This window comes from Capricornis sumatraensis, chromosome 15 (genome assembly GCF_032405125.1).
Source record: "Capricornis sumatraensis isolate serow.1 chromosome 15, serow.2, whole genome shotgun sequence".
Classification (NCBI taxonomy): domain Eukaryota; kingdom Metazoa; phylum Chordata; class Mammalia; order Artiodactyla; family Bovidae; genus Capricornis; species Capricornis sumatraensis.
Window position 1 is genome coordinate 14,173,927 of NC_091083.1, and position 24,131 is coordinate 14,198,057.

The 24,131-nt window shown below is 42.0% G+C and overlaps 1 pseudogene; it reads left to right on the plus strand.

The window, feature by feature from the left end:
- Positions 1 to 10,525: 10,525 nt before the first annotated feature.
- On the plus strand, positions 10,526 to 18,839 carry LOC138091621 (patched domain-containing protein 3-like; annotated as a pseudogene).
- The last annotated feature ends 5,292 nt before the right edge of the window (positions 18,840 to 24,131 follow it).

The window sequence follows — 24,131 nt, forward strand, 5'->3', positions numbered from 1 at the left end:
CCTTTGGATTTTTAAAAAAGCTATTGAGATATAATTGACATATCATATAATTCACCCATTCCAAGTGTGTAGTTCAGTATCTTAGTCTGGAGAGGTGTCACCTGTGACCACAGTCAATTTTAGAGCATTTCCATCAGCCCCCAAAAGAAACCCTGCATCCCTTAGCCACCGCCTATGGCCCCCTCCTCTCCCTCAGCCCCAGGCAACCCCAGTCTAGTATCCGTCTGTGTAGACATGCCTGTTCTGGGCATTTCACATAAATGGAATCACGCAGTGTGTGCTCCTTTGTGGTTAGCGTTTCTCATTTGATGTCATGTTTTCACGGTTCATCCCTGTGATAGCACGTATCAGTTCTTCCATTTCTGTTGATTGTCAAACAAGAAACAGTATGTGGCTAAGCCAGTTATCCATTCATCCGGTGATGGAGATTTGGGCTGTTTCCACTTTGCAGCTATGAATAATGCCGCTGTGAACACTGATTTACATGTTTCTGTTTGGGCGTGTTTTTATTTCCCTGTGGCAGGATTTTATCCTCAGAGTTAGCTGGCTGATTTCTCCTTTTCTTGCCTTTGCTCAGACTGTCCTTTCTGTCTTTACAGTTTCTTTTCCTCTTGAGTAGTCCTCCGTTTGTTCAGACCTGCTGCCCAGTCTCTCCTTCTCCAGAGCTTTCCTGACTGTCCAGCTCTTATGGAGCCTCTTCTCTTCAGCCCTGTCATCCAGTCTGTGAAGAACAGTTTAGCCCTTCATTTCACATTGTTGTCATTTTTTTCACGAGGGAGAATCTTGTCTAAGTATACATTAGTCTAACAGGAAATATTTCTTAATATGCACAGCACTTGTCTTACATAAATGGAAAATAGCTTAACAATTGTTAAGACACAACTACGTACTCCATCCATACCAATAATTTCTTCTTGGAGATGCTGGTATAGTAAAACTTCTATTAAAGTGTATTTTAAGCAATTAAATGTAAAATTGAAAGTGCTTAGTCTAATAGAGGAGAATTGTTCAATTAAATGCTCATTTTTCCCCTGACTCTGGTAGTAAAATGTAAATTTGCCTTCCTTCATTATGCAGCCAGAAGTGGGATTTACAGATATCTAGCCTTTCAGGCCCTTATAGATTTCTAACCTTCCCAGCCTAAGGTTCTGGGGATGGCTTCTCCAATATCCATACCTGGTAACCTTACTTTTCTCATCCAAGTACTTGCTAGACATTAACAGTGGTGGGAATGAACTGACTCAGAACGTTGATTTAGCAGTAGGGTAATATTCCCATGGCAGTGACTTCACCCTTCCTCTGACGTTCGTTTAATGTTCTATACCACTCTGTCCAGGAGGTGCTATTTGCATGTTAACCAGTGGTCATTGTCCACTGAGTAGTACAGAGAGGAAGGAAGTTACAAATTACTGTAAGTGGAGAAAAGTACTAGAGTACTAGTTGGTTAGTGGAGTCAGTAAACGTTTTTGAAGTCTGGACACGTGTGTTCTGGGCCTCATGCTCCTCCTTACTGCCCCTTGCAACGGTATGGAGAGTGAGCTCACTGTGATTGTGGAGAAGACCACCACTTCCGTTGGCATGCCGTCTGCTTGAAGTATCAGATTGTTTTACAGGTAAAATACAGCAACCGTAATAATGCCAGTTACAAACAGCTCTTAGTATCTGCCACGTCCTCTTCTAAATACATTATGTATAGTCCCCAGTTTAATCTTCCCAGCATCCCACTGAGGTTGATGCTACCATTATCCTCATTTTATGGATGGAGAAGCTGAGATACAGTAAGGTTAAGTAATTTGCCCCAGGACTTACAGCTCAGAACTGATGGAATTGGAACACAGGCCCAAGGATTCTGGCTCCCATGTAGCTGCTGCCTCTCACACTAGTCCCTGAAGCATCTGGTTGTCACCAACAGCAGTGCTAGCTCTCATAATCACTGGAAGAGCCACGGTCATTCCCGTATGTGGATATTTAAAGTGATGGCTGATGTGGAGCTTGGAATAAATATATATATATATATATATGCTTATCATCAGGTAATTTTCTGCTTTTCCCCATTTGGCCAGTTTATAAATTTGTGTGTTTATTTGAGAAAATCTATTTTTTTTCTTTTTTTTTTAAATTTTATTTTACTTTACAATACTGTATTGGTTTTGCCATACATTAACATGAATCCACCACGGGTGTATACAAGCCTACAACCGTACCGCCCTGAACACGCCCGATCTCGTCTGATCTCGGAAGCTAAGCAGGGTCGGGCCTGGTTAGTCCTTGGATGGGAGAAAATCTATTTTAAAGCATGGAGTGCTAGAGGAGAGGTCAGTAATGTGCAAAGGGCAGACAGGAAATATTTTCACTTTGTGGACTGTAGGGTGTCTGTTGTAACAACTCAACTCTGCTGTATGGTAGGAAAGCAGCTGTAAACAATATGCAGATGAAAGAGACAGAAAGTGACGGTGGCGGATTCGCTAGGTTATCAGTAGTTAAAGCAGTTGTTTTTCCCTTTTTTTCTCTTTTTAGTTGCAAGAAGCACAGGATCAACCTATAGAGGCCATGAGATGTGCTGAAAAAACACAGGATCACATCCAAAGGTATGATTTAAAGCAGCACAGAAAACAGCTTAAGTATAGAGCAGATAAACAGTATAATACGAGAATTAAATCAGTAATTATAATGAACACATCACTGTGAAGCTGGGTGACATTTCGGCTTTGAGCTGTTTTGAGAGGCATATTTTTCCCCCATTATTTCCATATTTTGCACATTATCCACAAGTGAAAAGTGAAAGTGTTAGTCACCCAGTCACATCCAGCTCTTTATGACCCCATGGGATATAGCCCACCAGGGTCCTCTGTCCATGGAATTCTCCAGGCAAGAATCCTGGAGTGGGTTGCCATTTCCTTGTCCAGAGGATCTTCCTGACCCAGGGAACAAACCTGGGTCTCCTGCATTGTCGGCAGATTCTTTACATTCTGAGCCACCAGGAAAGCTGATTGTCCACAAAACACAACTAGAAAACCAGTACAGTTGCCAAATCACTTACTTTTCTAAATTCTAAGATCCTCTGTAATTGAACTGCAGATGTTTGTTCAGAAACAGTGTGGTATTTTAAAAATCTATGTGTGCAGGACTTCCTTGAGAGTTCAGGGGTTAAAACTCTGCCTTCCAAGGCAGAGCGTGTGGGTTTGATCCCTGGTTGGGGAGCTAAGATCCCACGTGCCTCACAGCCAAAAAACTAAAACATAAATCAGAAACAATGTTGTAGTAAATTCAATAAAGACTTTAAAAATGGTCCACATCCAACAAAAAAAGCCGTGTGTGAGAATAATTATTTTAAATCTGCATTTTAGACTTGAAATTGAAAACGCCAAGTTACAAACTACAGTCAAAAACCAAGTAGGCAAAGTCGAACATTGAGATGAGATGAGTGCAATTGTGTGGTAGTTTGAGCATTCTTTGGCATTGCCTTTCTTTGGGATTGGAATGAAAACTGACCTTTTCCAGTCCTGTGGCCACTGCTGAGTTTTCCAAATTTGCTGGCGTATTGAGTGCAGCACTTTCACAGCAGCATCTTCCAGGATTTGAAACAGCTCAACTGGAATTCCATCACCTCCACTAGCTGTGTTCATAGTGATGCTTTCTAAGGCCCACTTGCCTTCACATTCCAGGATGTCTGGCTCACTAGCATTTAGTATTTTATGTGTCAGTTCAGTCACTCAGTTGTGTCCAACTCTGCAAACCGATGGCCTGCAGCAAGCCATCTTCCTTGTCCATCACCAACTCCTGGAGCCTGCTCAAACTCATGTCCATCGAGTCAATAATGCCACCCAACCATCTCATTCTCTGACGTCCCCTTCTCCTCCTGCCTTCAATCTTTTCCAGCATCAGGGTCTTTTCCAATGAGTCAGTTCTTCCCATCAGGTGGCCAAAGTATTAGAACTTCAGCTTCAGAATCTGTCATATGAATATTCAGGACTGATTTCCTCTAGGATTGACTGGTTGGATCTCCTTGCAGTCCAAGAGACTCTCAAGAGTCTTCTCTAACACCACAGTTCAAAAGCATCAGTTATTCGGTTCTCAGCTTTCTTGATGGTCCAACTCACATATCCATCTGTGATTACTGGAAAAACCATAGCTTTGACTAGACAAACCTTTGTCAGCAAAGTAATATCTCTGCTTTTAATATGCTATGTAGGTGGGTCATAACTTTTATTCCAAGGAGGAGGCAGCTTTTAATTTCATGGGTACAGTCACCATCTGCAGTGATTTTGGAGCTCCCCAAAATAGTCTTTCACTGTTTTCATTGTTCTCCCATCTATCTGCCATGAACTGATGGGACTGGATGTCAAGATCTTTGTTTCCTCAATGTTGAGTTTTATGCCAGGTTTTTCATCTCCTCTTTCCATTTCTTCAGGAGGATCTTTAGATCCTCTTTGCTTTCTGCCATAAGGTTGGTGTCATCTGCATATTGGAGAAGGCAATGGCAACCCACTCCAGTACTCTTGCCTGGAAAATCCGATGGATGGAGGGGCCTGGCAGGCTGCAGTCCATGGGGTCCCGAAGAATCAGATATGACTGAGCAACTTCACTTTTGCTTTTCACTTTCATGCATTGGAGAAGGACATGGCAACCCACTCCAGTGTTCTTGCCTGGAGAATCCCAGGGACGGCAGAGCCTGGTGGGCTGCCATCTATGGGGTCACACAGAGTTGGACACGACTGAAGTGACTTAGGAGCAGCAGCAGCAGTGTCTGCATGTCAGAGGTTATTGATATTTCTCCCAGCTAACTTGATTCCAGCTTGTGATTCCTCCAGTGTGGCATTTTAGATGATGTACTCTGCACATAAGTTAAATAAGCAGGTGACAATACCCAGCCTTGATGTGTTCTTTTCCCAATTTGGAACCAGTTCCTTGTTCCATGTCCAGTTCTAACTGTTGCTTCTTGAGCTGCATACAGGTTTCTGAGGAGGCAGGTAAGGTAGTCTGGTATTCCCATCTCTAAGAATTTCCCACAGTTTGTTTGATCTATACAGTCAAAGGCTTTGACATAGTCAATGAAGCAGAAATAGATGTTTTTTTCTGGAATTCTCTTGCTTTTTTAAATGATCCTACGGATGTTAGAAATTTGTACTCTGGTTCCTCTGCCTTTTTCCCATCCAGCTTGAACATCTGGAAGTTCTCAGTTCAGGTACTGTTGAAGCCTCACTTGGAGAATTTTGAGCATTACTTTGCTAGCATGTGAGATGAGTGCAATTGTTCAGTAGTTTGGACATTCTTTGGCATTGCCTTTTGTTGGGATTGAAATGAAATCTGACATTTTCCAGTCCTGTGGCCATTGCTGAGTTTTCCAAATTTGCTGGCATATTGAGTGCAACACATTCACAGCATCATCTTTTAGGATTTGAAAGAGCTCAACTGGAATTCCATTACCTTCACTAGCTTTGTTCGCAGTGGTGCTTCTTAAAGCCCACCTGACTTTGCACTCCAGGATGTCTGCCTCTAGGTGAATGATCACACCATCATGATTATCTGGGTCATGAAGATCTTTTCTGTATAGTTCTTTTGTGTTCTTGCCACCTCTTTTTAATATCTTCTGCTTTCTGTTAGGTTCATACCATTTCTGTCCTTAATTAGCCCATCTTTGCATGAAATGTTCCCTTGGTATCTCTAATTTTCCTGATGAGATCTCCAGTCTTTCCCATTCTATTGTTTTCCTCTATTTCTTTGGATTGATCGCTGAGGAAGGCTTTCTCATTCTACGTTTTGGCTATAGTGAATAATGCTGCAGTGAAGCGTAGTGTCCAAATCTCTGTTTAAGCCCTTGTTTTCAGTTCTTTGCAGTATATACCTAAGAGTGGAATTAGTGAGTTGTATGATAATTCACTGGTTAGCTTTTTGAAGAAGCACCAAACATTTTCACAGAGGCTACACCATATTATATCCCACCAGCAATGTGTAAGTTTTCCAGTTTCTCCACATTCTGACCATGATTATCTTTTTAATGTGTCTATTGGTTATTTGTATATCTTCTTTGGGACTCCCCAGGTGGTGCAGAGGTAGAGAATCTGCTTGCCAGTGCAGCAGATGCAAGTCGCTTGGTTTCGATCCCTGTGTTGGAAAGATGCACTGGGGAAGGAAATGGTAACCCACTTCAGTACTCTTGCCTGAAAATTTTCATGAACAGAAGAGCTTGGTAGCTATGGGTCACAAGGAATCAGATAGCCGAGTGACTGAGGTTATATGCATATCCTCTAAGGAGAACTAGTCAAGTCCTTTGCCCTCTTTTTGGCTGTGCCCCAAGGCTTGTAGAATCTTATTTCCCCAACCAAGGGTTGAACTTGGGCCCAGGCCCTTGGCAGTGAAAGTTCAGAGTTCTGACCACTGGACTACCAGGGAATTCCCACCTTTGTTCATTTTTAGTGAAACTGTTTGTCCCTGATTCATGGGGTCGCAAAGAGTTGGACACGACTGAGCGACTGAACTGAACTGAACTTGTTGAATTCTGTTGTTGATGAGTAGATGTCTTAGATATTAAATCCTTATCAAGTTATAGAACTTGCAAATATTTCCTCTCATTCTGTAGATTATCTCTTTACTTTCTTGATAATGCCCTTTAATGTACAAAGATTTTAATTAAGATAAAATTCAATGTGTTTATTTTTTACTTGTGTTTTTGGTCTTATATGTAAGCTTCCATCAAGTAAGGTCGTACGCATTTACTTTGTTTCCTTCAAGAGTTTTATGGTTTTAGCTGCAATATTTAGGTGGTTGCAGTTTTTAATCATAGTTGTATATGATGTGAAGTAGGGGTCCAACTTCATTCTTGTACATGTGGAAATCCAGTCAAGCAAGTGCCATTTGTTGAAGAGACTGCTCTTCCCCAGTTGATTGGATTTGGCATCCTTGTCAAAAATCAGTGGGCGGTAGATATATGGATTTATTTCTGGAGGCTCAGTTCTACTCCATTGGCCTATATGTCTGTCCATACACTAGTACCACTCTGTTTTAAATACTGTAGCTTTGTTACATGTTTTGAAATCTGGAAATCTCAGTTGTCCATTTATTTTTTCTTTTTAAGGTTATTCTGGGATATCCAGGGCTCCTTTAATTCCATACAAATTTGAATATTGACCTATACATTTCTGAAAAAAAAAAAGCTGTTGAAGTTTTGATAGAGATTGTGACTAATGTGTAGATCACCTTAGGCGAGATTGTCATTTTTGTCAATGTTAAGTCTTCCTCCCCATGGACTGTGAAAGTCTTTCCATTAATTTAGGTCTTCTCTAGTTTCTTTCACCAATGTTTTGTAGTTTTCCATGTACCAGTGTTTCACTTCTTTGGTTAAATGTATTCCTAAGTATTTCATTATTTTAAACACTAAATGAAATCACTTTCTTCATTTCTCTTTGGGATTGTTCATGGCACTTGGATAGAAACAACTGAATCTTGTGTGTTGGTCTTGTATTTGGCAGCTTTACTGAATTTACTAACTTTAGTAGCTTCCTTTGGATTCACTGAAGTTTTCATACATATGATCATATAATTTGTAAAAAGATATAGTTAAAATTCTTCCTTTCCAGGTTGAATTTCTTTAATTTCAATGTCCTATCTAATTACTCTGATTAGCACTTCTAGTACATTTTTGAATATCACTGATGAAAGTGGGCATCCTTATCTTATTCCTGATCTTAGAAAGATTTCTTTTTCTCACCATTGAGTATAATGTTAGCTGTGCAGTTTTCATAATTGCCTTTATAATTTTGAGGAACTTTCCTTCTATTCCTTGTTTTTGAGAGTTTTTATCATGAAAAGACATTGAGTTTTGTCAAGTGCCTTTTCTGTACCTTTTCAGAGATTCATACGGTCTTTTATCCTTTGTTCTGAAGGTGTGCTGTATTACGTTGATTGATACTCTCATGTTGAACCACTCTTCCATTCCTGGGTAAATCCCTCATGGTCATGATGTGTACTCCTTTTAATATGCTTATTGAATTGTGTTTGCTGGAATTTTGTTGAGGATGTTTGTATCTATATTTATAAGAAGTATTATCTGTGATATCACGTGATATCTTAGTCTGGCATTGATATCAGTGTAACATGGCCTCATCGAAAGAGTTAGGAAGCGTCCCTTCCTTTAAGTTTTTTGGAAATAGTCTATGCTGTCTGTTATCAGTATAGGCACTCCTAGCCTCTTTTGGTTAGCATTCATAGGGAGTATCTATTTCATTCCTCTTATCTTTCAATCTATTTAAGTCTTTGGATCTAGAGGGAATCTCTTGTAAATACCATATAGTTGAATCATGCTGTTTTATCCATTCTGACAATATCTGCCTTTTGATTGGAAGGTTTAATCTGTTTAGATTTAAAATAATTGCTGACAAGGAAGGACTTACTTCTATCGTTTGGGTGTTTATATTATGTATATATTATAGCTTATTATCCTTCATTTCATCCATTGATGCCTTTTTTTGGGCAAACCCAGGCCCCAGCAGTGAAAGCACCAAGTGGTCCTAACCATTGGACCACCAGGGAACTCCTGACTTATGCTTTCTTCAATGTGTAGTTTCTGTTTGCTATTTTGATTGATCATTTTGCTGCCAGTGATGCCCAAGTCCACCTGAGCAGTGGAATCACTGTAGAAATTTTTAGACACATGGATTCTGCAACTTCTCCACAACTGTGGATCAGAGTCTGCAGAGCTATGTTCCAAGATTGCAGGAATCTAAAGTTCTAAGACTCTCCTAAGTCATTCTGAGAAACTGCTTAACCAAAGTCCTTCTTGGGGACTAGAAAATCTGCAAGTGTTTTCACTAGTGTTCTACACACACGTCTTCCCTTCCATTGCCTATTGAACATTAAAATAAAGGTCATTTAGAAAGAGTCAACACAGCAACTAGTCAAAGTCAAATAATCACTCTAGCCAGTAATATACTTCACTCCCCCCCATCCTCTGAAAAATTTATACCGACAATCCAGAAACCTGAAAGAGGGAACAGAGCTAAACGGGTCATATGTAGGTTTTATCCTGTTAATCTTTCTGATTTCAAGGTTCATCTGTGGTACTTTTATCTTAAACTCCTGTAAACCAATGTTGTTGCTTTAAGAAAGTATTGGTTGTAATCAAATTTTTTTCTGTAATCAAAACAAAATATTTTGTGAGTGTGTGTGTGTATGTGTGTGTGTATGTTGATTTGGGACCCTGAGTTTAACTGATAACACCAGTAATTTGAGAAAAAGTGAAATACAGACACACATAGCTGTTGTAATAAGAGGACAATTTAGTTATCTTAATGGGGCCTTGCATGAACAAGGTGTTGTTATATTCTTGCTCTTTGGGAATCAGTAGCTCCACTTCCATAGTTGACTTTGCTAGTCTTCAAACCAACTTAGTTTCTCTCTTCTACTAAAAGTTTCTAGAGGCGGTTATCAGTCATTTCTTTTGAAGAAGTTAACAATGAAGTAAAACAGAAATAGATGTATGGCAAAACCAATACAGTATTATAAACTAATTAGCCTCCAATTAAAATAAATAAATTTATTTAAAAAAAAACCCAAAGAAACAGAAAAACTATTTATTAACAATCCAACCAAACTGACTGGTTGACAGCAGTGTGGACTTGCAAATAAAAGTTGTCTGATTTTAGTAGAAAAAACAAAAAACCCGTAGAGCTTGTTGTCAATATTTTAAGATGGAAAGTAGTGCTTGTTGGAGAGTTAAAGTATTAAATCCAGTCTTTTTAAAATGCTGTGTATATATTCCCATTTTTGTTGGTCCAACCAAGAAACAGGCTTAAGATGTTATTCAAAATGAGGTACATGTTACTTTTTTTTTCCTCGTAATTAGTAGCCACCTTTCTTGGGCTTCCCTGGTGGCTCAGTGGCAAAGAACCCGCTGCAATGCAGGAGACACAGGAGATTCAGGTTTGATCCCTGGGTGGGGAATATCCCCTAGAGGGAGGGCATGGCAACCTACTCCACTAATTGTGCCTGGAGACTCTCATGGACAGAGGAGCCTAAAGGGCTAGAGTCCATAGGGTCACAAACGGTTGGACATGACTGAATCGACTGAGCATACACATACACAGCCTCTTTTCTAGAACACACATCTCTAGCAGAGGAAAACCACAAAAATCCTTTAGAAGAAAGTTTTCATTCTTTTGGTTAGCCACAATATATATTAAACCAGCTTTGACATACAGGAGATATTTAGGATTTGTCTTTATGGCTAACTGGACTCATAAGTGGGTGAGAAGATACCTAGACATGGGCACTTTCATACTGCTTACTTCCATTCACACTCCTTTGAAGATCAGAGTGGAATTAGTTATTTGCAGTGCTTTAGTATATCTTTGTGGTTTTGAAAGTCCAGTCGGTGGATTCATCCTTGGCTCGCTGCATAAGAATCAACCAGTATAGTTTGGTAACAGCACAGATTCCCAACTTTTCTGTCTGCACCTCCCCTCTCCCCATCTTCTGTTCAGTTGGTCTGGGTTAGTGCCTGGAAATTAAAGTTCTCCAGAAGACAGGTATGGGAAATATTGTGCAAGAGGGCTCTGAAGAGGTGTCCAAGTAAAGAATGTTATGGATTGCTGGACTTTCGGTATGGAAGCTACCACTGCAAGTTCCATGACTTTCCCCTCCAAATGCACAGGTGTGTCTGTGTACGGAACAAAATGTGGGTCACAGCCTTTGGAGTCATTTCTGCTGCCTTGGCAGTGGTGAGCGGCTTTGGCCTGATGTTGTACATTGGGGTGCCATTTGTGATCATAGTTGCAAATTCACCATTTCTTATTCTAGGTGAGTAAAACAAAGCATGAGGCTGCACACTGTGTATGTCGGGGTGTGGGGTGGGTAAAGGAAGGGTATTGTGTTAGATTAGGCAAAATAGTTATATATTGGTGACTCTACAGATCCAAAATGAGGAATCGGGAGAAAAAGAAAATCAAGTGGAATTATGTGCCTTTCAGTTCAGTTCAGTTCAGTCTAGTCGCTCAGCCGTGTCCAGCTCTTTGCGACCCCACGGACTGCAGCACGCCAGGCCTCCCTGCCATCACCCACTGCTGGAATTTACCCAAACTCATGTCCATGGAGTCGGTGATGGCACCCAACCATCTCATCCTCTGTCTTATGTGCCTTTAAGAGTTGGAAAAATCTATTACCCCAAATGGAAAAACACAGACCAGGGACATGAACAGGCAGTTCACACACACACACACACACAGAATCCAAAACAATAATCATTGAAAATATAAGAAAGAAATATTTGACCTTTCCATTAATCAAGGGATGCAAGTTAAACCAAAAGTGAGACACCTTGTCTTTTTATTAGATTAATGAATTTTACAGCAAGACTGAAGGTTTGGGGAAGGTTGTATGCAAATAAACACACATTCTGCTGAGGGAAATTTGTAAATTGGTACAGGTTTAAAATATAACTCTGCAACAAATCAAAAGACTTAAAAATTTAAAATGGAATCTGATCTGCCAACTCCACTTCTGGGAATTCGTCCTAATTATTGGACAGGTGTTCACAAAATAGAAGAATGATGTTCACTTCAGTGTGATTTAGAATAGGAAAAAACAAAAACAGGCTAATTGTATGATAGCTTACAGTGAATGACGTTGGATTCGTGATCTTCAAAGAAGACTATTTAGCTTCTTCAGGAAATGGCAACCTACTCCAGTACTATTGCCTGGAAAATCCCATGGACAGAGGAGCTTGGTAGGCTACAGTCCATGGGGTCGCAAAGAGTTGGACACGACTGAGCGACTTCACTTCACTTCACTTCACTTTCCACCAGGGATCAGGCTTGATCACTCAAGAGCTTCTGTGTAGCAGAGTTTTATTAAAGTATAAAAAGGGACAGAGAAAGCTTCTGACATAGACATCAGAAGGGGGAGGCAGAGTGCTCCCCTAGCTAGTCTTTTCAAGGCATTATGTACTTTTTCAGACCCACTCCCACAACATATATCTTATATGAACAAGATTAGAACGAACAACAGAAAAATCTTACCAGACCCACTCCCATAATATCCATTTTAAGATGACAAGATCAGTCAGAAGGTTCTTGTTAAGGAGAAACATGTCCTCGAGCAAGATGCATTGTTATATTCACTAAGACAAAGCAATGTAGAAAAGACCGTTTGTCCTTTTCTCCCAGGGAGCCTCAGACCCCTTTCTCCTTCTCAAGGGCTTTCGGACCTGTTTCTCCTCCCTGGGGACCCTGGTCTTCTTATCAGCCTACCTAGGAATTGACCGTCTCATTCCCCCCTTTTCTTTAAGGAGGATCATGTTGCCAAGGGAAAGGGCCGTTGTTTTCATTCCATAACTACTTCCTGCTGTTGAGGGGCACTGTCCCTACATTGCTGAGGCAATATATTCTGCTAACCGTCATATTGAAGGTCTCTGATCCAGGGGCCCTGAGTAATAGTTGGAGGAGGCTGTGGCACTCGTAGGAGCCTGGACAACCATTTGTAACTTAGAAGCTTTCAGATAGTTAGAAAAAAACCCCATTTTACAGTTACAGATGTAAGGCAAAATACCCATTAAACCAAGTTAAAACATAATCAAAATTAAAAGTCACATTATGTCCATTGTTACATCAGTCCATTTTAGGGTTGTTAGATGTCATCAGATCAAGACGAGATATCATATATGATTGTTGTCAGTGCAGGTATTCGCAGAGCTGAAGAAAGTCCTTTCCTTGAAGTGGAGACACCCACGATGTGAAGCCTTTCCCTGACGAGGTTGAAAAGCTGAAAGCTGAGTCACATAGTTAATTCTAAGATTTCAAGATATGTGACAAGATCTGTGCATGAAAACAGTCTCATAGAGACAGTCTCTTCTTCTTAGGGGCAGTTCAAGCTCTCGTTAAAGTCATGGGTAAAACTTTAAACCAACTGTCTTGTGTTTCCTGAGTTAGCTTACATGGATGTCCTTTAATAACGGCCCTAGCCTTTTCAACCTTTCCTGAAGATTGGGGTCTCCAGGAACACTGTAAGTAACATTCTATTCCTAGAACTTCTGACACCACTTGAGTTACAGTAGCTTTAAGAAGGAACATTGTTGCTCTGAACTTTAGAGTTTAAGATCCCCCTTACGTCATGAGAAGTCAGTAGAGTAAGGTTTAACCCATTCCTTAACTTCAGGCTTTAGTGGATAGTGCTTTTGATGTGAAAATAGGTGAGGGGGTTTGAGCTTGATAACAACAGGAACAGCATTTTGTGCTCAACCCACAGTTTTTCCATCAGCCCACACTCTAGGATTTACATTTTGTTCACTTAAATGAGCAGGCTCCATATTCATGAAAACAGAGGCTGGACCATGTTCAGTATATGCCTCCCTAGAAGGGGTGAGGGAGACTCCAGCTTGATCAGAACCTCATGAGAAAACAGCACGGAGCCCCAGTTGCAGCTTAAATGATGACTGAAATAATAGTGTTTGGCTCATCCTGACAGTCCCATTACAGTAGTGGACCAGGAGGAAAGCGGACCAGGGGCTTCAGTGAGCACAGAGAAAGTTGCCCCAGTGTCCAAAAGAAAATCGATCAATTGGCCCCCCACAGTTATTAACCCCCAGGGTTCCACAGGTGTAATTAGAATGGGAGCTTGTGTGGGGACCCCCGGGCACTTTCAGTCCCGATTGCCTTGAGAGTCCAGCCACTGGGGCCTAGGTCTCAGAGGCCAGCTTCTCCTCAGGTGTGGACATTTTATAGACCAGACATGGAGCCGGGTACAGCTTAGATGCCTGAGGGTGATCCAGCTTGAGATGCCTCTATTTCCACCGTAATAACAAGTCCACCCCTTTTCACCTGGGTCACTCTGGGCACTTTTCCTCAGTCTGTTTCAGAGTTGATCTAACAGCCATTGCTGGGGCTTCATTCTTTTGTCAGTTGTTTTTTTTTTCCCCTCCTACTTTCCTCCTTGTATTCTTTACCATGATATACCATCTGAGCTAGCTGTAACAGTTTTTTGAAGACTGATATGGTCCAAACGCCTGTTTTCATAACTTATGGCAGATGTCTGGAGCTGACTGAGTGAGGAATCTATTTTTCAGATTATTCCTTCCTCTGTACTTTTGGGATCAAAGTCAGTAAACTTGTGGAGAACCTCTTGTAGTCTATCTAGGAATTTATCAGGAGATTTCTTCTCTCCCTGTTCTGTGTCAGCCAACTCGGCATAGTTTAAAGTCTTAGTGTGCACTGGCTTGAATCCTTCAAGAATACATCTGGCAAAGTAGTTCTGATCCCACCTTCGTTTGGGCATGCTATAGTCACAGTCTGGCTCATCATGGGAACTGCTTGGCTCCCAGGAAGGAGGAGGGCTATTTTGGGCTCCCTCTTTCCCCTTGTCTCATCCTCAAGCCATTCATCTCCAAAAGTAGTAGCTTCTCCCAAAACTCGAGTTCTCGAGTCAGTAGTCAGCATCTGTCCCAAGACATAAGTTACATCTCTCCAAGTAAGGTCATAAATTTAGTCCTGTAAAGGCTTCTGTGAATTGGGACTGTTTGAGTTTCTACTGAGACTGAGGCAACCCCTTCTAGACGGGTGCCCTGAATCAGCCTGTTTGGTTGGGAGCCCTAGATACAGGGGCAAAGTAAGAGAAGAGGAGGCAGCTGAAGGCTTCACACCCAAATCTGCACCCTTAGGACATAAGTTTGGCATGTCTTGCAGAGAGATAAAGAGCAACACATATGACACTTCTAGCCATTTCCCTTGTTTTCTACAGAACTGACCTAATTGTGAAACAGTACTATAATTGAGACCCTTCAGCCGACCAGTGTTCCCCATCTTCCAAAGGATACCATGGCCACTTGGTATCAAAGACAGATCTTGGTATTAAAGAAGATCAGGCATGTCTTCTTTAAACTCTGGGAATCAAACTTGTCCCCGTTTTAAAAAATACATTTTAAACAGGTGGTTCTGGATCTGCCAGCTCCCATCTGTGAAAGTGAAGTCGCTCAGTCGTGTCCAACTCTTTGCGACCCTGTGGACTGTAGCCTACCAGGCTCCTCCATCCATGGAATTCTCTAGGCAAGAATACTGGAGTCGGTTGCCATTTCCTTCTCCAGGGGATCTTATTTCCCAACCCAGGGATCGAACTCAGGTCTCCCGCTTTGCAGGCAGACGCTTTACCCTCTGAGTCACCAGGTAAGCTCCCATCTGTAAGAGAGATAAAAGCAGCATCCACAGCCGTGGCTTCTTTCCACCAGAGGTGTCCCTCCATGCTCTAGATGGGGGTGTAGACAGATGTTCCACTGAAGCTTTCCTTCCCTGGTTGGACTTAGTCTGTCCCTTACTGACAAAGGTGACTTATCCGTCCCTCCCGGTTCCGCCACCAAGGTGGGTTGGAGATGCACCAGGGGTAGACCTGATGGCATCTCAGGGTGATGTCCAGTTCCTCACCATGAAGACCTTTGTCTGATTTTCGCTCCCCCTCTGGTGCCACCTGGGGTGGAGCAGAGTAGCTTTTCTGGAGTGTTTCCCAAGCTCGTCTTCCAGGGGAGGCATCCATGTTCCATGTGCGTGTGCACGTTTCTGAATACAGTCCTGAACACAGTAGAAGCTTTGGGTTATAAAGAGACAAACAAGAAATCCAAGATGTCTCTTCTAAGTGTCGCCACACCAGTATATGTGATAGCGAAAGAGGGACTGGAGGGTCAGCCAGGGGGGAAAAAGTGATTTCTGTCCTCAAGTTACTAGGCCTCCAGTTCATTCCCACAGATTCCACAAAAGGAATATCTAGGGAGTTGAGACACAAGCCATGGGAGAGCTTTCTCTGTTCTGCTAAGAGCTAGCACTGCCAAAGGAAGCCCACCACACTTCCAAGTGGACCAGATCCTGCAATTCCCGATCTGTGTCTTCAGAAACCTCATGGACAGCAGCGATGCTTCTACCCACATAGATCAGAGGCACAGCCATGACAAAGACTTACTTTTAGGACTCTGGGCCCTGAGGCAGCCAGCCAGGAGAATCACCTCTAGCCTGAGAGACATTCCTGGAGCTAGACCTCCGCCTTGCTCCCAAACGTCCTCTTGTAACTTTCAGCTCCCTAGCAAGGCTAGGTGCTTCCATCCATATAGTTTGAGGTCTAAGGAAAAGTACAGAGTAATGGTATGGACCACAAGTCCTTTGAAAGTCTATGATCCGACAGGTTAGGTTAGTAGTTCTAATTCCCCACACAATTATGGAATGGTCAAAGAGACCAGGTAAAGGTGACAGAGAAAGGAAAATTCGGTCCACATGCTTCACCCATTTCTGGTCCTTCCCCTTGCAGGGATGTTGGGCATCTCTTGGCATTGGGAGGTCGGTATATAAACCTTGACAAGGCTTCCGTTCTGAGGTCTGCCTTCAGTCATCATAAGGCACCACAAGACCCCAGTGCAGGGCTCATCACTTGCTTTGCACAGGACATGTTATTCATTCATACAAGCACACCTCAAGATCAGTGAGACCTTGAGAGACAGGCAAAGAAAACCGTCTGAGTTGATCTTGTTAATTTTAAATGGATGTTTAAAATATGTGGAGACTCTGTTTCTTTCTCTAATCGTGTTGGAGTTGATGATATGTTTCTCATGATTTCTGCCTGGCAGAAGACCAGCCTCATGGATAGCATAAACGAACAGATGTCCGATGTCTCTTCAAAAGTGGCAGTATCCATTACAATCACCACCATCACCAATGTCCTGGCCTCCTGTACAGGAATTATGACCTCTTTTATAATAATAAAGAGAACCTGAGCTCTTTTAGGTCCGTACAATACTTTTACATTTATATGGGAACAACCTTGCTCTTTTGTTATTTTCATAACATCGTCTGTTTTGGAGCGTTTATGGCTATGGATGGTGAAAGAGAAGTAGTCTGTCTATGCTGGCTGAAGAAGCAGGAAACTCCTGACCAAAGATGTTCCTCATTTAAAAAGTCCTTTTGCCTCCCAGGTAATATTCCCCAAGATAAACATAAAGCTGATATCCATCCAATGAATCTATTCTTTTTTCAATTAATTTTTTATTGAAGGGTAATTGCTTTATAGAATTTTGTTGTTTTCTGTCAAACCTCAACATGAATCAGTCATAGGTATACAAATATCACCTCCCTTTTGAAACTCCCTCCCATCTCCCTCCCCATCCCACCCCCTAGGTTGATTCAGAGCCCCTGTTTGAGTTTCCTGAGCCATACAGCAAATTCCCGTTGGCTATCTATTTTACATATGGATCTATTCTTTAGAGAATATTTTAGTCCTTTTCTCACAAGCACCGAGTCCAAGTTTTTTGTAGTGCTCCTATACTTTGCCCATCATAAGTAGTATATATGGGTGTTTCTGAGTGCAGGAAGGTTTAGACCTCTGAAATTTGGCAAGTGATGATTCCTACACCACACAATATTGTAATGTAGCAGAAGAATATTTTTCAACTTACGGTCCCAGGGTTATGGTTATCGTTACTGAGACTCTTGACTATTGGGATAAAAATACTAGGCAAAAATTGGAAAAATGTCTGGCAGATTTTGAAAACAGTGAGTATGTAGATAAAAATCTTGCAGAGTTTTGGTTATGAGAATATATAAAATATATGGAAAACGTCCTTCAAGATATAAATGATAAGACAGCTTTTCTGAGCAATAAATGCACTTTTTAAATGGAATTTCCACTTTTTGTGTATAACATTAATATCACATCATCACAGGAAATAATTTGTTCCCAGGCCTTCATTCAGACTATGAGTATGTCTTCTTAACCAATAAGAAACCGATATTACATCAGTTCCGAGACATGGCCAAGAAGTGTCAAGTTCCCCTAATGGTATACAACCAGGCTTTCATATATTTCAATCAGTATTCTGCAATATTCAGTTCAGTTCAGTTCAGTCGCTCAGTCGTGTCTGACTCTCTGCGACCCCATGAATCGCAGCACGCCAGGCCTCCCTGTCCATCACCATCTCCCGGAGTTCACCCAGACTCACATCCATCGAGTCCATCATGCCATCCAGCCATCTCATCCTCGGTCATCCCCTTCTTCTCCTGCCCCCAATCCCTCCCAGCATCACAGTCTTTTCCAGTGAGTCAACTCTTCGCATCAGGTGGCCAAAGTACTGGAGTTTCAGCTTTAACATCATTCCTTCCAGAGAAATCCCAGGGCTGATCTCCTTCAGAATGGACTGGTTGGATCTCCTTGCAGTCCGAGGGACTCTCAAGAGTCTTCTCCAACACCACAGTTCAAAAGCATCAATTCTTCGGCGCTCAGCCTTCTTCACAGTCCAACTCTCACATCCATACATGACCACAGGAAAAACCATAGCCTTGACTAGACGGATCTTAGTTGGCAAAGTAATGTCTTTGTTTTTGAGTATGCTATCTAATATTAGAAAACACTATTCAAATGTGACTGTTGCATCAACAGCTATGTTCATTGTTTCCTTATTGTTAATTCCTCATCCCCTGTGTTCTTTGTGGGCAACTTTTGCTAGTGCTTCTGTGATTATGGGCCTCATGGGTTTTATGGCCTTCTGGAATGTTAATCTTGATTCCATAGCCATGATTAATCTTGTCATTTGTATAGGGTTTTCTTTTGACTTTTCTGCTCACATTTCCTATGCATTTGTTTCAAGTTCAGAGCCCTCAGAAACTGAAAAACCATTGAGACATTGTATCTGCTAACCATTGAGACATTGTATCTGCTAGGCTACCCTGTGTTACAAAGAGCATTTTCAACAATAATAGGGGTGTGTGTCCTGTCTGCAGCTAAAGCATACATCTTTAGGACACTTTTTAAGATTGTTTCTTGTGGCCATATTTGGAGCTGCTCATGGTCTAATTTGTATCCCAGTATTTTTAACTGTTTTTTGAAAGTTAGTTTGAACAACCACTGACAAATCAAAGACCAATTATAGAATTCCTGATTAGCTCAACCCAATCTGATGAAAACACATCATTAAGAATAGTCAATAAACTAAAAGCAAAGGCATGTTTCCTTGGCTTGGAAATACCATTTTAAAATGTTATTTAAAATATCCCTAGAGAGGCGAGAACAAGATGACGGAGAAGAGGTGGACGTGGAGAACATCTCTCTCCACATATACATCAGCAATATACCTTCAGACACAGAAGTGCATGCAGAACACCAGCTGAGAGTGGACAGGAGCACCTGACCAGTGGAAAAGAATATATAGAACCATGCAAAACTCGGTAGGATGAAGGAACTAGGGGGCAAAACAGGAGCGGGAGATCTCAGATGCCTATTCAGGACTACAAATGAGTGCCATTCTAATCATAACCCCCAAAATTAAGTTTCAAGGGATAAGATTTCTCAGGCTAGATCTAAAGAGCCAACACTGCTTGGCAGGGGTTGTAGCGCAAAATAGACAGGAGATAGATCTCCTGATCCCTGAACAAGGAGGAACTTGAACCATCTTGAATGAGACGTGTTGTTTCTGGGTAAATATCCCAGCTAAGTTAAAGTCTCATAGTCCTCAAGAAAAACATTCAGATCCTACAGGATCTCAAAGAATGAGCTGCAGAGTTCTCGGGGTGGCTAGAATCTCTCTTTGGGGGCTCTTCTTCTGGCGATGGGGAATTTGGAGTTGGCTAATGCCCCTACTAGTCCCTGTTATCACCATATTGATGCTGCCTATGATTGCTCCGTGTATTATTGATTGTTTAACCCATTTTGTCTCAACATGCACTGCCAGTTCAACAAGGATATATAAAATTACACCCAACCACGGAAAATATCACTCACCCTTAGATGAACACCACTATAAGGACTCTGAGGCTTCAGACTAGCAAAAGGGGGAGGCCCAGTGCCCCTCGCTATCCCAACTTGGCCGGAAGTAGCGAGAGAAAGCTTGACGTCTTTATTCCCTAAGAAATGGGCCTCCTATCTCTTGAGGTGGGAATGTTAGTTAGAATAAGAAAAATAGGAAAAAAGAGTCCAAAATGGTGGTGGCTAAAAGACAAAGAAAGGAAAAAGCATGCGAAAGTGGAACAAAAGAAAATCTGAGGACTGGAGTAAGGACCTCAGGTGAAAAAAACAGCACCCGCCCCCCCCCCCACCCCTACCCCCCAGCTAGCTAGCTAGTTTCCATAGGGCAGGCTCAGGGGCAAGAGACAAATGTATACAAAGAGGAAACCAAGATGGATGGATGTCTCCCTTTTGGGACTGGCCTGCTCTCACACCTTGAGGGTGTACTTTCCTTTGCTTGCTGAGCAAAACTCTGAGCTGTAAGAGAGCTGTAACACTGGTCCGCTGTTTCAAATCTCTGCTCTGGAAAGACAGAACCGAGGAAATTACATAGTCCCCTGACATATCTACACATTATATTTATTATCACAATAAAACATTTTTTAGAGTTTACTAATAAAATTGTTTTACCTGTAGCATGATAGAATTGCAAATAATATGACAGAAGTTATGCCAAGTGAAACAAGGGCACCACTGTCAGAATTTGCCTCAAATTCCAGTTGTCTGGAAAGTCATGTAGAGGACCTGCCACAAAAATATATTCAGGTAAAGAGCTTTCAATTTTGATATTATGTGTGTTACATATGATATTGAAACACTACAGCTTATTGATTTAAATATTAAAATTCAGTGAAAAATAAAAATATATGGATTATGATTTTAGAATAAGAAGGTAATGAAGATTTGTTTCTTCCCACAAATCTCTGGCATGCTTTTCAAAGTTTCTCTCAAAAATCTAAAGTTTAAAACTCCCGAATATACAAAATCTGAATCTTATACAAAACTGTGAAAGCATTAATAACTGTGACATTATTTCTTTTTCTAAGCTTCTATTAGGTTGTTATCTTTTACTATTTTTATTGCACAAACACCATTTCAGAAAGGCCTGAGTATTAAAAGGCTTTTTCCAGAAGGTGTCTTCTCATTTTCACCAGTTTTATTCAGAGTATTAGGTTTGCCAGCCCAAAAATTACTGAACAGATAATATGTGCCTGGCCCTATGCTATAATTTACTTTTTAAATGCTCATCTTTCTTTCTCAAACACATCATGAAACTTTTGTTTAAAGTTTAAACTTCAAACAAAGTTTAGGGGGCTCCCAGAAACAGCAAAGGCTTAAACTGGAAGTAAGAATTGCAGAGTAATTTGACCAGAAAACCAAACTAAACTGGAAGATCAACGTCTGTACTGAGAAGACCTCCCCTGAGAATGTACAACTTGTGTTTTTAACCAGGGTGTTACCAAGGATTTAAGATTTTTGGCATTTTTTTTTTTTACGTCCTATCTCTTTTTACTTAAAAAAAAATATTGTAGTATAGTTGCTTTATAATGTTGTGTTAGTTTCATGTGCACAGCAATGTGAATCAGGTATACACATATCCACTGTTTTTTAGAATCTATTGTGGCTTTCTTCAGTGTGCTATTTTAAGAAAGTTGGATTAAGGATCAAATAAAGCAGAGCATACCTAGCTTCCAGTCAAGGACTCTATCTGATAATCTGGGAATGCTACTGCTATGATCCTTGGAACAAGTCTTCTTATCCTTCCCACCTTCTCCTGGCCTCCCTATTAACCTCAGCTGCTAGGTACCTAGATCTTCTTCAAGGCCAAACTGTTTTCAAGGCTGCCAACCTTCATCAGGAAATGGATCATCCACGCCTTGCTACGTTCATTTTCCTCTCCTTCACCTGTCTTCAGGTAGTACTGCAGCCGCAAGGCTTTGGCCTGAAGGAGTACCTGGATCAGCCCCATACTCTCACCTAAGATCCTCCCAGGATGTTGGCCAGGCTGATGATCTGACCAGCTAGGCTGTAGATGGGGAAGGTGAAGGTTTTCAGGTTGAGGCCCCTGTTCCTTTTCCAGGCGAACAAGAGTGGGTTGGGGGGACACAGGAGCCCTGGTTCTTAGTGCATACCTTGCTGTAGGGGATCTGGGTTCTGTTGTCCTGTGTCACAGTCAAAGCCTGCCACGCGCCTTCCACCTTGCTAATTTCTTCTAATTTCCGGCTCCAGTGGTGTCTCGGTGTTGGAGACCACTAGGATGGAGGCATAATTCACCTCAGTGCTCTTCCTGGAGATGAAAATGAGAGAGTTGTTGGCAGTGAAATGTTCCTGCACAAAGCACTGCTCAGCCTTGGCAGGGCTCCCTACCAGGTTGTACTGCTCCTCGAGGTCTTCTTCATCATGGGGCAGGTAAATCAGGCCAGTGCTGAGAACAGCCATTAACACCACGGACAGCAGCAGGAAGATCCAGGGGTGCGAGCCCACCTTCCAGCCCAACTGAAGGCCCAAGACAGCAGTGGCTCCAGGCAGTTGGTGTGGCAGCGGGGCGGCTGGGCCAGTTGGTTCTCAGACTGCGATACCGGTGGAGGTAGTGGAGCCTCAGCTGCAGCTTGGGAGGGGGCTCTGTGCTCTGCCCCGCCCCCCAGCCAAGCTCGGTTCCTGGTCTTGACTCAAGGCTAAGGGCATCTCAGGCTCTAGGCCAGGCCCTGCAGGGAGACAGATCTCTCTCTCCAGGTCAGGCCCGGACTCCAACCTGGGCCCCTGGGACTGGACACAGGCTCTTGTCCCGCCTCCCACTCAACTTCCAGTGCAAACTTGAGGGATTAAGGCTCATTTCCAGGAATAAAGACCAGGTTCTCAAACAGCACAGAGGATCAGAAAAGAGCTGCGGGACAGAGCACCACTCTCCACCCACCCAACAGTTTCCTGGAGAAGTTCCAAGCAAGTCTGTTTGAACCTGGGCTGCTAGCACCTGAATGCTAGAGAGTCCTTGGCAGTCACGTGGTAGCCTCGGTTCAGTTTAGGTCAGTTGCTCACTCATGTCTGACTCTTTGTGACCCCATGGACTGCAGCATGCCAGGCCTCCCTGTCCTTCACCAACTCACTGAGCTTGCTCAAACTCATGTCCATGAAGTAGTGATGCCTTCCAACCATCTAATCCTCTGTTGTCCCCTTCTCCTCCCACCTTCAATCTTTCCCAGCATCGGGGTCTTTTCCAATAAATCAGTTCTTTGCATCAGGTGGCCGAAGTATTGGAGTTTCAGCCTCAGCATCAGTCCTCCCAATGAATATTCAGGACTGAGTTCCTTTAGAATGGACTGGTTGGATCTCTTTGTAGTCCAAGGGACTCTCAAGAGTCTTCTCCAACACCACAGTTCAAAAGCATCAGTTCTTCAGCGGTCAGCTCTCTTTATACTCCAACTCTCACATCCATATATGACTACTGGAAAAACCATAGCTTTGACTGGACAGAACTTTGTTGGCAAAGTAATGTCTCTGCTTTTTAATATGCTTTTTAGGTTGGTCATAGCTTTTCTTCCAAGGAGCAAGTGTCTTTTAGTTTCACGGCTGCAGTCATCATCTGCAGTGATTTTGGAGCCCAAGAAAATAAAGTCTCTCGTTTCCATTGTTTCCCCATTTATTTGCCATAAGGTGATGGGACCACATGCCATGCTTTAATTAGCCCCAAATTTGTCCCTGGCACCCATCTTCTCAGGATTTAGTTAGTACAAGAAGCACTTCTTAAAGGTGAATGAAATGAGTGCTTATGTGACTCAGAAGTGACTGGGAGAATCTGGCTTGTTCACAGACACACACACTCACACACACACCCACACACAAAAGGCACAGATTTTCCCTGTGTTCTAAGTGGCAGATTTTAACTTCGAGGGTATCACCCAGAAGCATGGTTCTCAGGTAAGGGTTTGGTGAACCTGGTACACCTCATTTAGTTATTCTTTACAGACACAACGTTCTCTTTGTAAAAAATTTGAAGTAAATGCATAAAATAAAAAGTGGGAATAGAAGAACCCAAAGCGCAGTCCTAAAACTTCCTTCTATCACGTTCCTCTTTTTTTTTTTTTCATGTTCCTCTTCTTAATCGAAGTGTTAAAAAGTGGGAGTTTATCCTTACAAACCGTTTTCTTTGCATTTGCAAGCGGGTCCAGATATATGCAAGGGTATCTTTTTCATAAATATTATTGTACTATCTGTGCATGTATCGAACCCAGGTTCGAGCCCTGGGTTTGGAAAATCCCCCAGCAAAGGGAAAGGCTACCCACTTCAGTATTCTGGCCTGCAGAATTCCCTGTACTGTATAGTCCATGTGGTGGCCAAGAGTCAAGACAGGACTGTGCGAAAAAGAAAAAAAAAAAAGGAAAAAAAATCTCTGTATGCAG